This window comes from Neopsephotus bourkii, unplaced genomic scaffold, assembly GCF_033783945.1.
Source record: "Neopsephotus bourkii isolate Nb327-2 ecotype Australia unplaced genomic scaffold, CSIRO-AGI_Nbou_v1 NB_620, whole genome shotgun sequence".
Lineage (NCBI taxonomy): Eukaryota > Metazoa > Chordata > Aves > Psittaciformes > Psittacidae > Neopsephotus > Neopsephotus bourkii.
Genome location: NW_026901120.1, coordinates 2572117 through 2585820, shown reverse-complemented (window position 1 = coordinate 2585820; position 13704 = coordinate 2572117).

Sequence of the window (13704 nt, the reverse complement as noted above, 5' to 3'; positions counted from 1 at the left end):
TGCCAGGCACACTGTTTGCTCACCACAGCAACAGAAAGCCATTAAATACATTCTTTGTATTTGTGAGCTCAGGGCCATTAATCTTGCCAACCTTAGGTGATTAACTGCTTCAGATCTTGTGTTGGTAGTTTGGAGTCGATGACCTGGTGGGATGTATGGAGGTGAAGTGACCTGGACAGAAATTTGTCTATTTAAACCCATAGTTATTCAGTGAATCTTTTGCTGGTTTTCGCCATGGTGGCTGTTTATAACAGCATCAGCCTGTCAGTGGTGTGCCAGCGAGTGATGATGGACCCCAGGAGAGTACCCAGGCTGTGGCTGTTGCTGTTTCTCCATCATGGTACGTCCGTGTTCATCCATGGATCTGACTTTCTCATGAAGCTGCTCCTGCCTGGGCACCTTTCTGACATTCCCTTCAGCCTCATCTCCTAATTCTCTCCTTGATGTTACTCTTTACAGAACGTAATTCAACAACAACTCAACACTTCTCTTTAGCGTGGCCCCTCCACAGACTGAAGCTACTCTTGATGTGCTGGCGCCTGCGTGGGGCATCAGTCTGCAGTGCTGCCCGAGCTGTGGAGAGACCGTCCAGTGCCAGACCATGCTTAAGAGCCTGCTCTTGCAAATAATGGACAGCAGGTGGTAGCACATGTTCATCACTTTTTAGTTTTTATAAAGAATTAGGCTTCGCAAAGCTTCATCTTGTGTGATAAAAAGGGGTAGGAGTCGGAAAGGCTGCTTGCACAGGAGGACGAGCACCTGGCTTGCTCCCAAGTTTTCCTGGTTTTCCACGAAAGCTAAAGCCCCTCCCTTCCTCTCTGGCATTTCTAGAGACACTTTTCCACTGTGAGCTCCTTTGCTGTTACCAAAAGAGCTTGTCTTGGCTTGACTCTATGATGCCATGTGGGATAATTTTGCTGCAGAAGCATGCAGGTAGTGCTGAGCCAGCAGAGCACTGGGGCTGGGAACAGCAGCGAGCTCAGACTGTGCTCCTGCATGGAAAACCAAATTAAACTGGTTGCACCAGCTAGCAGCGCTGCTGGAAGGAAACAGCCCCTTCCAGCCCAGAATTCACCCTAGAGCTGTGATGACAGCCAGGGCACTGTTTCAAACAGAGTCTGGCCACTTGGTTGAGTCTGCCCTCCAGATAGCAGATAAAATGGACAGAGCCCTCTTCCCTATGAGCTGTGCATCAACAGGAGCAATGTAGGCTATTTGGGACACGTATTCCTGTAAGTGTGTGTTAAGATGCTGCTTTGGTTGGCTTGGTGAGAACGTCTGCATAGGACTGGACAAAGAAGCAGATGTGGCTTTGAAGCATTCAGCCCACTTACTCCACATGTCAAGAATACATTCATCCCGCAACCTATTTAGTAGACACTTTGATTACTGCTCACTTTGGAAATATTCCAGCTCCAATAAAGGAGCAAACTTGTTTTATTTTTTTAATAACTAGACTTCATAATTAACTTACATGTTATGACAGTCTGCTGTGAAAAGCAGAGCTTCAGTGAAACATCTTAAATGAAATTAAGGCGATCTAACCTCAGGTTTCTCATTTGACTGGGTTTGTAATTGCTTTCAGACTGCCCTTAAAAGCGCCCACATCTGGACAACAACATCTGCAGTTTGGACACTGGGATAATGACTGAGTTCTTTCCTCCTCAGACCTGGGCCAGAGCACAGCTGACGTGTACTGGGAGGCTTAACCCTCTTACATGGCATGTGTTTTCAGGTGTAGCTGGTTGTAGATAGATTTAAATCTAATCTATTTATATGTATTTATAGTTGTGAGAACAGAAATGCCAGCATTTTCCACGATAGGAAATGGATGCTGTCACAGGAACATGTGATCCGACTTGATCCTGCTTATTCTAAATTGCTTAGGTTTTTTTCAGGACTGAACTAATTAAGCTGTGTTTGAGGTTTTATGTCTTGATTCTGACAAGCCAGAACTTTGCTTCTGCAGCAGCAGGCTGGGATCCTGTTCCCAACTTTAATGCAGAACAAGTAACAGTTCTCCAAGGAACTGGCCAGATCTCTACATCTTCCAGAAGTTTGTTCCATGTAGTTTAAATTAGTTCTCAATGCACTGTAGTCAAAATGTCTGTTTTTCAGTGCAAAGCTGTCTCAGGTGCCACAATATGTGGCAATATCACCTTCTTCGATTAAACTTTTACCAGTAAAACCTCATTAGTTCCCATCTGGATAACCTAGAAGATGCATTATCACTGCAGTCTTGTTTTCCAGAGTTGTAGTTGAGCCAAACCCCAGTTCTTCCAGAAAAGTGGATATATTCATTTTATGTCCCAGTCAGCTGGTAAATCACGGGGTAAATGTTAACAGCAGGAACGGTTCCTCAATGAGGTTGCAAGATTCTAAGTTACTTTTTGTAAAGTTTACAGAAAAAATACTGACTAGGTAGTAAACCATCCTATGAAGGACACAGTTTAAGTGGAGGAGAAGGAGGATTGCCAATGATTACTTATTTGTTCTTAAGAAAGTGAATGTAGAAGTATCTGATCCGAAGTTACTGGTCAAACTCAGCCAGGTTATGACATGTAATTGCAACATGCTGCTTCTGAAGGGTGGTGCTTGCAGAAATATCAGTGTTTGTAAAGTAGAATTCCCTTCAGGACCTGATGATAGGGAAGCTTTGGGAACAAGTCCTAACGTAGACTGGGTGTCCTGCCAGTAACCTTCACTGCTGTGACGTGTGAGGAACCACCCGTTGTAGGAGTGCAGATGGCTCACACTATTAGAGATGTCCCCGACAGGCTGCTCAGCTTGCTCTTATTAATTTCAGTACCACAGGGAACATGCTATTAATTGTAGAAAGGATGTGGATGTGCAGGATGGTACCCAGATCTGTAAACAGGATCTAAAACCTGAATGTCCCCTCCATCTTCTCATCCTTGAGGCTGATGGCATGGGGGGCTGGACTATGGTTTACTAAACAAACTCATTGTCTCGTAAGGTGTCTTTTATGGCTCACAGCAGAAGGACCTGTGTTGTGAATAACCACTACCATTAAGGTGGGACTGGGACAATCTCTCTTGGTGGTGTAAATGATTTTAACTTATTTTCTAAGCTGTGTCTTTAAGAAAAAACAATAAAATTGCTAAGATACAAGTCACAGAGCTTCATTCAGGGACTTCAGTCTGAAAGTTCAGCTGAGATCATGTGTTTTTCTCTGATTTGGGAAGCTCTGCCATTCAACTCCCCTTGGTGGTTGTCCACATGGTACGATACTTAAACACGTCCCTTGACTGCCATTTGACATTGTTTTCTAGCCAAAGTGAGAAAGTGTGCATGCCTAGGGAGTGAAGGGATGCTTCACTTAATTTTGCCAAGGAACATAGTGCTTATATTGTTATTGACGGGTGAGCAGGTTAAAGGCTGTCTGCTTCACTAGCTTAGCAAAGCTGTACATCAGCTCTGGCTCCTGCAGCTCTGGCTTTTTGCTATGGATGTCACAGGTTCAGTTCTCTGGCTGTTGGCCAAGGCAGCCGGTATCTCACACTGTCTGCCGTTAGCTATAGATGGGGGCTAAGGAGAACATTAGTAATCAGAGCAACTCCACCCTATACGGTGGAGATACAGTACCCTGCTGGGAGAGTCCCGTGGAAAACTCCAGTAAACCTGATAACAATCCATCAACTGACCTTTGATGTCTGCAGGTTTCAGCTGAAAAATGTTTAACTCCAAGGAAACGGTAAATCTGATGTGTTCTCAAGTGGATCTCAACAAGGGAAAACTGAAAATGTACTTAAAGCTTCCATTATAGATTTCTGGGGTTAGTATGCTCCAGCCAGAAGGAAAATGTTTTCCTTTCTATGAAAGGATTCTGTTGCCATTTACTCCACAGAAGCCAGATCCTGTGAGTCTTGTTTTGTTAGAAAAGAGCCTTCTCAGCTGAAGATCTGCCCAAAGAGATTCAGGCCATGCCTTTGTTTTTCTCACATTAAATAGCTTTTACTTATATGTTTGTGGTGCTGAGGTGATGCTCGTGGAGGTCAGAATGGTTCAAGGGATTGTATTCCGTGCATTCTTCTAGTGTACCTCCATGGGGGCTTGTACAGCCTGAAGGAACACACTGGCCCTGCTGCAAACTGCATGTCACCAATGCTGAACTGAATGAAGAAAATCAGAATACAACACAGCAGGTGAAGTAACCTTCTGGCTCAACACCATGAAAGAGTTGGAAGCGATGGAGGAGCAGCCCTGGCTGGAGACGGCAAGGGGGAGTGGAGGCAATTAGCATGCAGGAATGCAGAGGGGAGATGTGCTCCAGACCCCAGCAGTAATAAAGTCAAGCTGCAAAAATACCTTTTTATTTGATGGGAGATTTCAGGAATTCTGTCAGTTATCACTGAAAAGCAGACTTCAGCCTCAATCCTGCTCTTTTCCAAGTGTAAGGATGTGTAGTTTCAGATCAAAGGGTCTGCTTCGTACTTACTTTGTAGCTGCTCATCATGGCCCTACAAAGCATTTTGGTGCTTATGCAATGAATGTGAATAATTTCATTGGTCTCACTGAAACTGCTGGTGTATTTAAAATTAGGTGATGGAGTGCTTTGCATGGTTATAAAGGCCTCTAGGAAAGAAAAAAAAAAGCCATTTCATGGAAACACTGAAGTGCTTCTATAAAAGAAACTCCTTCGTGCTGGACTGGCTGAAAGGAAATGAGATTTGTCAGACCACCTCTTCAGGTCAGATATAAAAGCAGATAATGCGGGGTAAAAAAAGCATATTTAGAAAAAATTACTTCTTCAAGCATCGCCTCCAGTAACTTCATTAGTGACGCAGTATTGCTTCATGCATCATAGGGTGTGTTGGGTACATGACACTGTTATGTGGTATAAAACTGTTCTTATTTGGCAGGAGAAACGTTTGACAGTATTTTCAAGGCCTGTTGCTTGTCCATAAAAGACCTTTGTTTTGCAGCTGCTCTACCTCAATGCACAGGAAAAGTGATGTTTCATATAACCAAGTAGTGTTTAAAAGGCATTTCTAGTTTTAGCTCTGATTACCAGTGTAGGCAGATGTAAAAGATTTATTTGTTTGGGTTATTTTCTGAAAGATTAGTGATTAAAAGGATTGCTTCATATTTTTAAAGGATAGAAAGGGTTGTATAAGAAATGACCTAATCCTCAGATTTTTAATACAAGTTCTGCTCATTCCATAGTGTCTGATCTACGCTTTTGCTCACAGAGGTGGCTGAATTGATGCAGATGTTTTCCTTCCTACATCACACGTAACAGCTGAACACACAAATCCCAGCCTTTCACAGTCTGAATTGGTCGGTTGCCTCATACGTAGCTTAGTAACATACAGAAAGTAGGTTTGAAAACGTTAGAGGGAACTAAGCAATTGTCATTTTTGCCTGCTTCATAACCCAGACCACAGAATTCATCAGGAGGTTTCTGTATCAGCACAGGTGCTCTAATCCAGCTACCAGCTGTGGGGTAAAGAGCTTCAGTAGGCACAACTGCATCCAGAAAATAGGAGGAGGGTTGGGTGCACCCAGGAGTGGAAGAGGTTTGGTGTGAACAAAAACCCACACTGAACACTAGCTCAAAGGCATCACTGGTTTTGCCTTTGCTCATTTAAATCTGTTTCTTCCCTCTAATCGATAGCTGCTCTTATAGCATCATTTCAATTGATTGAAATGGTGATAACTCTGTTACAGGTGGTCCTTCTGCACTTAACAATATTAGAAAGGGCACTTTAACGTGCTGTCTCTCTTTGGCAACGTTCCCTCAGATAGCTATTGTAACTCCAAGAGACAACTTCTCACTTTCAAGCATCTATAAGAACGTATCCTGGATGCTCATATCTGGAAGACTGAAGAAGCTGAATCAGAGGACAAGCATTTAAAAAAGAAACAGTATAAAACTATTTGCACTGTTTGCCTTTTAGAAACCAGTTTTCCTGTGCCTTTTGCAAAGTGGTACAGGGTAGAAGCCCAGTGTCATACATCATGCAGTGTCCTGATGATCCTGGAGTCTCATTTCCAATAACCACTGCCAGCAGGAACCAGGCTGGCGTGCCCTGTGGTTTGGCTCTACTCACAGTGAAGCAATGCAGAGCTTCCCCACAGAGGACATTACGCTCCTTAAAAAGTTCAGCTCGGCTGTGCCAGCCACGCAGCAGAGCACTACACACATCGCTCGATTCTCTACAGTCATTCAGTCTCTTGTAAGAAATGGAAAGGAAAAGCAACTTGTTATCACAGCTGCCTTTGTAGGGAAACTGGGTGGATTTTATGACCCTGTTACAAGCATTTTATTACTGAATAATAAGTCCTTCTTTCTTTTTTCCATCTCATTTAAAAGTAAGATGATTTGGGGGTAAATACCTGCTTTCCAACCAACAGCCTTTCCTTCAGTTCCTAGGAAATCTTTGGAGGTGTTTTGATTCACGCACGTGTGAACCCACCTGCAAGGGCTTTTGTAAACCAGGACCTCCCTCTTCCCTCACCGTTGTCTTGTACCTCCTCCTCCCCTGCACTGTGCCTGCCCTGAAAGCGATACAGCCCTTTGCTGTCGACGTGGCAGCTCCTTCCTCTGCCTCTTTCCTGGCTTTAGTAGCTCGTTTCCCTGCCCTTCACTCAGAAGACTCCTTACCCTCAGATCCCATTTTCATGTTTATTTTTGCTGCAGTGCTACTTAACCGATGAGTGGTTACCTAGCATAAAGCCAAAGAAGCAGAGTTGGTGTTTATTTGGGAAAAAAAACCCACAAATCTTAGAGGTTTTACAAACCCTGTTGTGTTTTGTGCCATCCATCCTCCTGGCTCTCAGCATTTACAAATTTACAGCTCTACAGAACACGCTGCTTAGCACAGCGGGATCCTGAGTTGGGTCTAATTGTGACTGCTGGGCCTGGGTATGCTGTTTATAAGCAAACCTCACATGTGCAAGTGGAGGTGAGCCTGAGATGAGTAACTGGATTATCTGGCAGCCATCACCTTCCCGCCCCACACTGTACCTGGATTTACCCACAAAGGGAGGGCAGGGGCACGCAGGCACCAAACCCACCTGTATACAAAACTAAGAGCTGAGAAAGCCAAGTTTTGCTGGGTTAAACTCAGGACAAAGCCAAGCAAAGCTCTGCAGGGACCCAGCGGTGCCACTGGAGGCTTCCAGGCAGCTCCTGTCACCTGCAAACCCCTTGTTGTATGAAGAAAACTCTCCCCCAAGTCCCTGTGGACACGAGTGGGTATAAGGTCCTCAGGTGGCCCTGGGGGTGTCCCGTGTTGGCCATCTCCTGTGCCAAAAGCAGCCTGGCTGGAGCAGTGCAGGGCTCAGCAAGGCACCCTCATCACCCCTGAGGGCCTGTATTCTTTTTCTGCTGCTTCTTGGGAGTCTTGGAAAGGAAAGCCAAGCAAGGCATGAAAATCATCCCAATTTCTTATTGGGAAATTACTGCAGACCGTGCCAGAACATTACAAGAATAAAGGCTCCGCTACATTCTAAACAGCTTGAAACCTTGTGTGTGAAGGTAGTTCTGGGCTAATTTGGGTCTATCTCTACTTCAAGAATCCCATTGAGAATGACGTGAATTCTCCCTTATGCACAGATCCCTCATTCTATGATTCTGTGATTTGACTGCAGTCACCTTTTCATGGCAGGTTATTTGGCATAGCTGCAGGCAAGGGTTCAGATCCATGTGGTCCTTTGCATTGTGGTGATGACCTGCAGTCACAGCAGAGAGATGGGTTTCAACCCTTTTTCACTTGCAGACCCCCTACATTTTTTTCTGCTGGAAACATGGCCCCTTATACACATTTTGCATATGTAGATTGCAAAAGAGAATACAGACACAACGATGTCTTCCAGGCTACTTAGTAGTAGTCTATAGAACCTTAAACATCTGTGAGCCGCTGACCGAGCTCCAATAGAAAACACAACACTGCATGTTGGAAACCCTGTGAAACCTCTTGCTGCTCTCCCTCCCAGAAGAACAGACAAGTTATCTCATAGAGTTAAGCAATTCTCCTCCTGCACTACCACTGAGGGCCCTAATGAGCTCAGTTGGCAATGCCCCCAGCCGGGTCTGCCAGAGGAACAGCTAATGCTGTGCAAACCCCACTGTATCTCAGTGTGATTCCCCCAGTGGAAATTGCAGCATGATAAGTCAGCAGCATTTCATATCAGCTGGAATTTCTGCAATGTGTAGTTTTATACTGATAATATTAGTCAGTCATTTTAGATTTCCCAGTGGTGTGAAGGTGTAAGAGAGGGGAGCTCCCTCTTATCCACCAGCAGCATAAGAAGGGCAATGATCGCTAAGATCCCGTAGAAGAACAATCTGAAAAGGATTTGAAGTTATTCATTAAAATATTTTAGAATGGATGTTTATACATCCATTGGATCCATAATGGAAGAAGACTATAAACATGTATAAATATGTTTATAGTCTTCTTCCATTAAGCAAGTCACTTTTCTATAGGATAATCCCTTTTGTGTCCCATAGTACTATAGAAGTCAGCAGTGCCAGTGCTTACGGAGATGTGATAAATGGTGGATGCACAGAAAGCTGAACATCACCCCCTCAGAGCCTTCAGCGGCAGCCTCCATTCTCCACTGAGCTGGCTCCATTTAAACAAGTGATAAAGTGTGAGATTTTTTCCAACCTCTGAGCAGCCTTCCGTTCTTTATGTTTGTATCTGTATCTGCAGGTGGCGTCTGATCCATAAGACGAGTTAATTGAAAGCCTGGTTTGATCATAAAATGTGGGAAATAGCTGGAGGGTGAATTATCAGGCTGGGATTATGAGACTAAAGCTATGTTTTATAAAGGAAAGCCTTGTGCCTGGCAATTGTCCTTGTAACGTTGAAAGAGCTGGAGGCATTGAATTAATTCCCGATACAGCTGAGTTCTAATTATCCAAATAGATGAGGGGACCCAGCAGTGATACACCCCCACTGATGCTCACAAAGCCACTTCAAAGCAGTGTGTTGGTGTTCCCTTAGAGGCTGGTGTGTGTGCAGCCATCACTGGTGGTACTTCCGTCAACATGATCTCATTCTTCAGCGACACACAAAGTGATGCTTGGGTTTGCTGGTTTTAGAGATGGACATTCACTTTTTAGATAATGCAAATAGAAGGACAGAACTCACGCTGCGATAACAGAGTGAGGTGTGAAAGGAAACCATAAAAATGAGGTTTCTGCAGAGGAACTTGCAATCTGTAGCCTGTTTTCCACATATTTTGAAGGAGCTATGTTCCCAAAGAGCAAAGCCAATAGTTTTTGTCCAGGGGAGAAGGCAGAGCCCACCTGCCTGTTGGTGTTGGATACACACGCAGGTGTCAGAGGACTGATATTCCTGCCAGCAAAGCAGAGGGAAAATGCTGGTAGGTGGATGAAATGGAAAGGGAAATCACGGGACAGCCACACATGGGCAGGTCTGCACTGGGGTTGCTCATTGACTGTACTCTGGGGCTAAATCCCAGGGCCTCTGACATTATTGCTAAAATAATCAGTCAGAAGATTTAATGCAGGGTAGAGCCTCTAGTCTGGCTCATATAACCACATGTATTTTGTTCCATTAGTGGCTCTCCACTCAGAGAGCAATCATAATGGTCTTCTTCCTTTAAACGCATTAATTGTCCCCCAGACAGGCTGAACAAGAAGAGTCATGGTCTGGTGGGTCGCTCTGGTGTATTGGCTGTGCTGTGAACAGCTGATACCTGGAATTCAGGCAGAGAAATGCTTTCTGCCAGGATGAGCATCACTTCTGCAGCCAGGCTGCCCAAGCAAACCCTTTTATTACTCAGAGAAAGGCTGTAGCAGCAGCAGAGGTCTGAAGACAAGCTGCCCTGTTGATGTCCTCAGTGCAGGACATGTCCTAATCGAGCTGAAGGTTATCATAGGCATGTCTCTTAAATGGACAGAATAGGGTGTGGTATTCTGGGCCATGGGTGGAACGTGGATTTTTGGGTGTTTTCCTGATTTATGATTGGAAATACTTAAAAAGCAATTTCTGGTTTGCAGAAGAATAGCTATGTCATCTTCCTGTGAATAACACAGGGTGTTCACATCTCCATGGCAATTGGACGTGATAAAATAAACAGATGTTCTGAGGTTCTACAAGAAGAGTCCTGTAAAGGTTTGAGGTTTAGTGCTCCTAATGCACGTATATCCCCTTGCCTTCGCATTTCTCGAAACCAGCAGGGTCTTCCATGGGGTGTGCTATGATTAAAGGGGGAATCAAACCCAGATCTGAGGAGGATTATGGTGGGAAAAATTTTCATTAACTTTGCTTTCAAAATAACGGAGGAGATTTTAGGAATAAGGCACTCGACTCCACGTGCTCACCCTTTATTGCCATCCGCCCTAATCCTGCCTTCAGCTTCCATTTCATACCCTAATTCCTTTCCTCCTTCACAGATGAGCAGAGGTATCTCGGAAATTCCTCAGTCTCAATCCCTTGCTCTCCCCGGCTGCAGCGCAGCAGCCCCTTGAGGAAGAATGCTCACACCACACACCCTCCTGCCCAACACAAGCATGTTGCATGGCTTTCTATCAGCATGATTTCATGGGCACACACACACATGCACATAGCAACCCCTCCACACTGTCAGGAGCCATAAGAGACTCCAGCAGTCACATGAATTTGAGCCTGTATTTGACCAAACGTCAGAATCTGCTGACCTCCCATGCAGCTGCAGAGCCCTTCTGCCTGAGCCAGCTCCCGAGGGGCTCAGGGGGAGTCCTGGGTCTGGGAAGGTGCTGCTGTGGTTTTGGGTTGCATTTGCTTTATGGCTCGTGGCAATGAAGAGGAGGGGAGTGTTGCTGTCTAAGCCAATTTATTCTTGTTGATATCTCACTAGTGCTTTAAAGCCCGATGTGAGTGTAGCTGCTTCGTGCTCCATGGCCCTGCACACGCACTGCTGTCCCAAAAGGCTTCATGCTCTAAGCAGATGAAGCCGAGAGTGGAAAGGGAGCGTGGGGCGGTGGGGAGTGCTTCCCACCCTGCCTGGCAGGGAGCATCCCCGAAGCCTCCTGTCTCCCAGCATCTCATCCACAGCTTTTCTTATCTTTTATTGGTTTGCATTCTTAAATGCATTTGATGGGCTGCAGTTCCTGGAACCCAGACCTGGTGGGAGGCTCTCTGATGTGCAGTTGAGGACTGAGGCATAGATAGAATGTTTTCTGGAGACCTAGCCCGGCTCCAGTGATAAGCCTGGGGGGAGAATGGCTCAGAGTCTGTTCTGCACATCCCAGCAGAATGACTGCTGACACACGGGGTGTCCAATAGCTTTGGGAGTTGTCAGATTTGTTCTCCCTTCATCTAAATTGCAGAGAAGAGAGAATGTTATCCTTGAAGAACAAGAGAAAGAAGTACTGAAAGCACATTCACCACGTTCCACCTTCCGGTACCCTTTAATTTCAGATGCATTGTTCCAAGTTGGTTTTGCTGTAATAATTATAAGGTGTTGGAGTTTATCCTCTTCCTGGATGACAGCCGTACCTGGAAAAAGGCAATGAATAAAAGCCACATCAGCAGTTAGCCCTGGGCTGGTTCCCACTTGAGCCAAGGCCTCTGCAGTTGGCAGTCCATTTATTTAAAGCTGTTAAAATACCCAAACACTTTTCCTAGGAATTCTGTGGAATTGAGTGCAATTAATTTCTGCATTTTGAGCAAGCCGTTAAATGGTTTGTGTTCCACATTAGCTAATAAAGCTCTCAGGATGGAAAGCTGCTTTCCTGCCACAGTGCAGCAGTGATCCTATTTTGCCCTTAAAACAGCAGCATTTGTCTGAGGGCCACAAAACGTTTTGCAAGGGTGGATGAATGTAAGGGTTGGTATGTATACATACAGATATAGATACACACACATACATATATATATTTATATATATATGGGCCATCTGTCATGGGCATTTCTATCACAATCTGTTGTCTCTAGCTGCAGTCACAGCTGGTTCCGGCTGCACTGAAAGCTGACCCTCACCAAGGAAATGTGTTAACTTCCAGACCTCCGAGTACTTCAGAGGTGGTTTAAGAAGCTTGAGAACACCGGTTCAGCATCATCCCCCCTGCTTCCATAACAGAAAAAAGATTGGGAATTTTTTGATCAAAACCAAACTCCAAATGAGCAAACAAAACCCCTCGGCTCAAGTTGGCTGGAAGAGTCATTAGGGTGAATTGGGGGAAACGGGTTTTCTTGACTGGTTTAATTTTGTTTCTAAGCTGAAGAAAATAAATGCTGAACCCTCCATTTTTTTGCTGTTTTCCAGCAAATCCTAAGTCTAAAAAAGATCAAACAAAAAATAACACGGCCCAGTCTTGGGTGCCAAGGAAAATCCTCCCTGACCTGGGTAGGACACCAGTGTGCTCCAGTGCGGTGCAGGAGCATGGGGAAAGGTCAGGGTAGGATTTCTGGGGAGATATTTCCCTCTCCAGGAACACTTGGTGGAAGGCCCGTAAGCCCTGGATCCCTTCCCTTTATCCAAACAGTAATCCAGGCTCTCAGTCCCCAGCCTGTCCCTTCGGCAAGCCCTTTAGCCCCTGTCCTCTATGTCAAGGGACTGGTTCCCCCTTGTTCTTGGAGCATTTAATGGCCAAGCCTCTTCACACAGCGTTGGGAGATTGATTTCCTCCTGCATTGACCCTCTCACCCCTCCCTGCTCTCTCCTCTCCTCCTGCACTGGCCCAGCCTGGCTTGGCTTCTCTTTATTCAAACTTCCAAGATGCTCCTTTGGCTCCAGCACATGAGAAAAGTGACCACACACATTGAGAAACACCCTGCCTTGACTCCTGCCCATGGACACAGATTGGCTTTAGAAGGAGGCAGTGAATAGACTCACTCAGTCTGAAGCCAGCAAGTATCAGTCTCATTTGTTGGGTGCCGATTCAAAGGGAAAGTGGCATCATTCGTCCTGATGTCAAATGACAAAGCATAGCGCTACAAAATTGTTCCCAGTTGCTTTCCAGCAAGGGAAAAGAACCCAGCCCAAGCCAGCCCATATCACCCATATTCACCCATCTGTGAGCAGATGAAGTTGCATAATGGAGAGTTCAACCCTGAGCAATTCTAGAGTGAGAAGATAAGGGGATATATCGCCTTTGATGGCGAAAGCAGCACAGTCACTTAGAGATTTACTTATGAGCAACTGTGAGGGTGGAAATGAAGCAGACCTCTTTCAAAATATCCTTTAAGATCCCTTGCCAAACATCTATTCTTGTTCACCTTTCAACAGACTCTAGCCTTTTTAATTAAGAAGGGAGCAAATTCCATTATTGTGAACTGCTGACTGTCAGTAGGAGAAGAAACATCTGTCCTGTGTTAACTAAACATTCAGAAGGAGTTTATTTCCCCCAAACGCCTCCTTTTTATAGGCTTTAGCTTTATTAATACTATAAATGCAACAAATTGTATCACTTTAAATGTTCACCACGTTTTATTCCAAATGAGCAGTACACCTGGATTTTAACAACCACGGATATAAGCCACAGAAGAGAAATCTTTATGAAATGCAGAGAAATCTTTATGAAATGCAGTGCATTGGAAGTTTTGCAACTGACTTCTCTGGAATCAGCTTTTCCCTTCTGTTCACTTTTAACTCTCATTTCTTACTCCAAACAATGTCTGTTCCCTGCTGCCACCTGGACCTAAGCCAGGCTGGCCACGCCATCCCTTTCTTCCCATCCACAGGTTTAACAGCTTCCAGAAACCTGTACTACCACTGTCC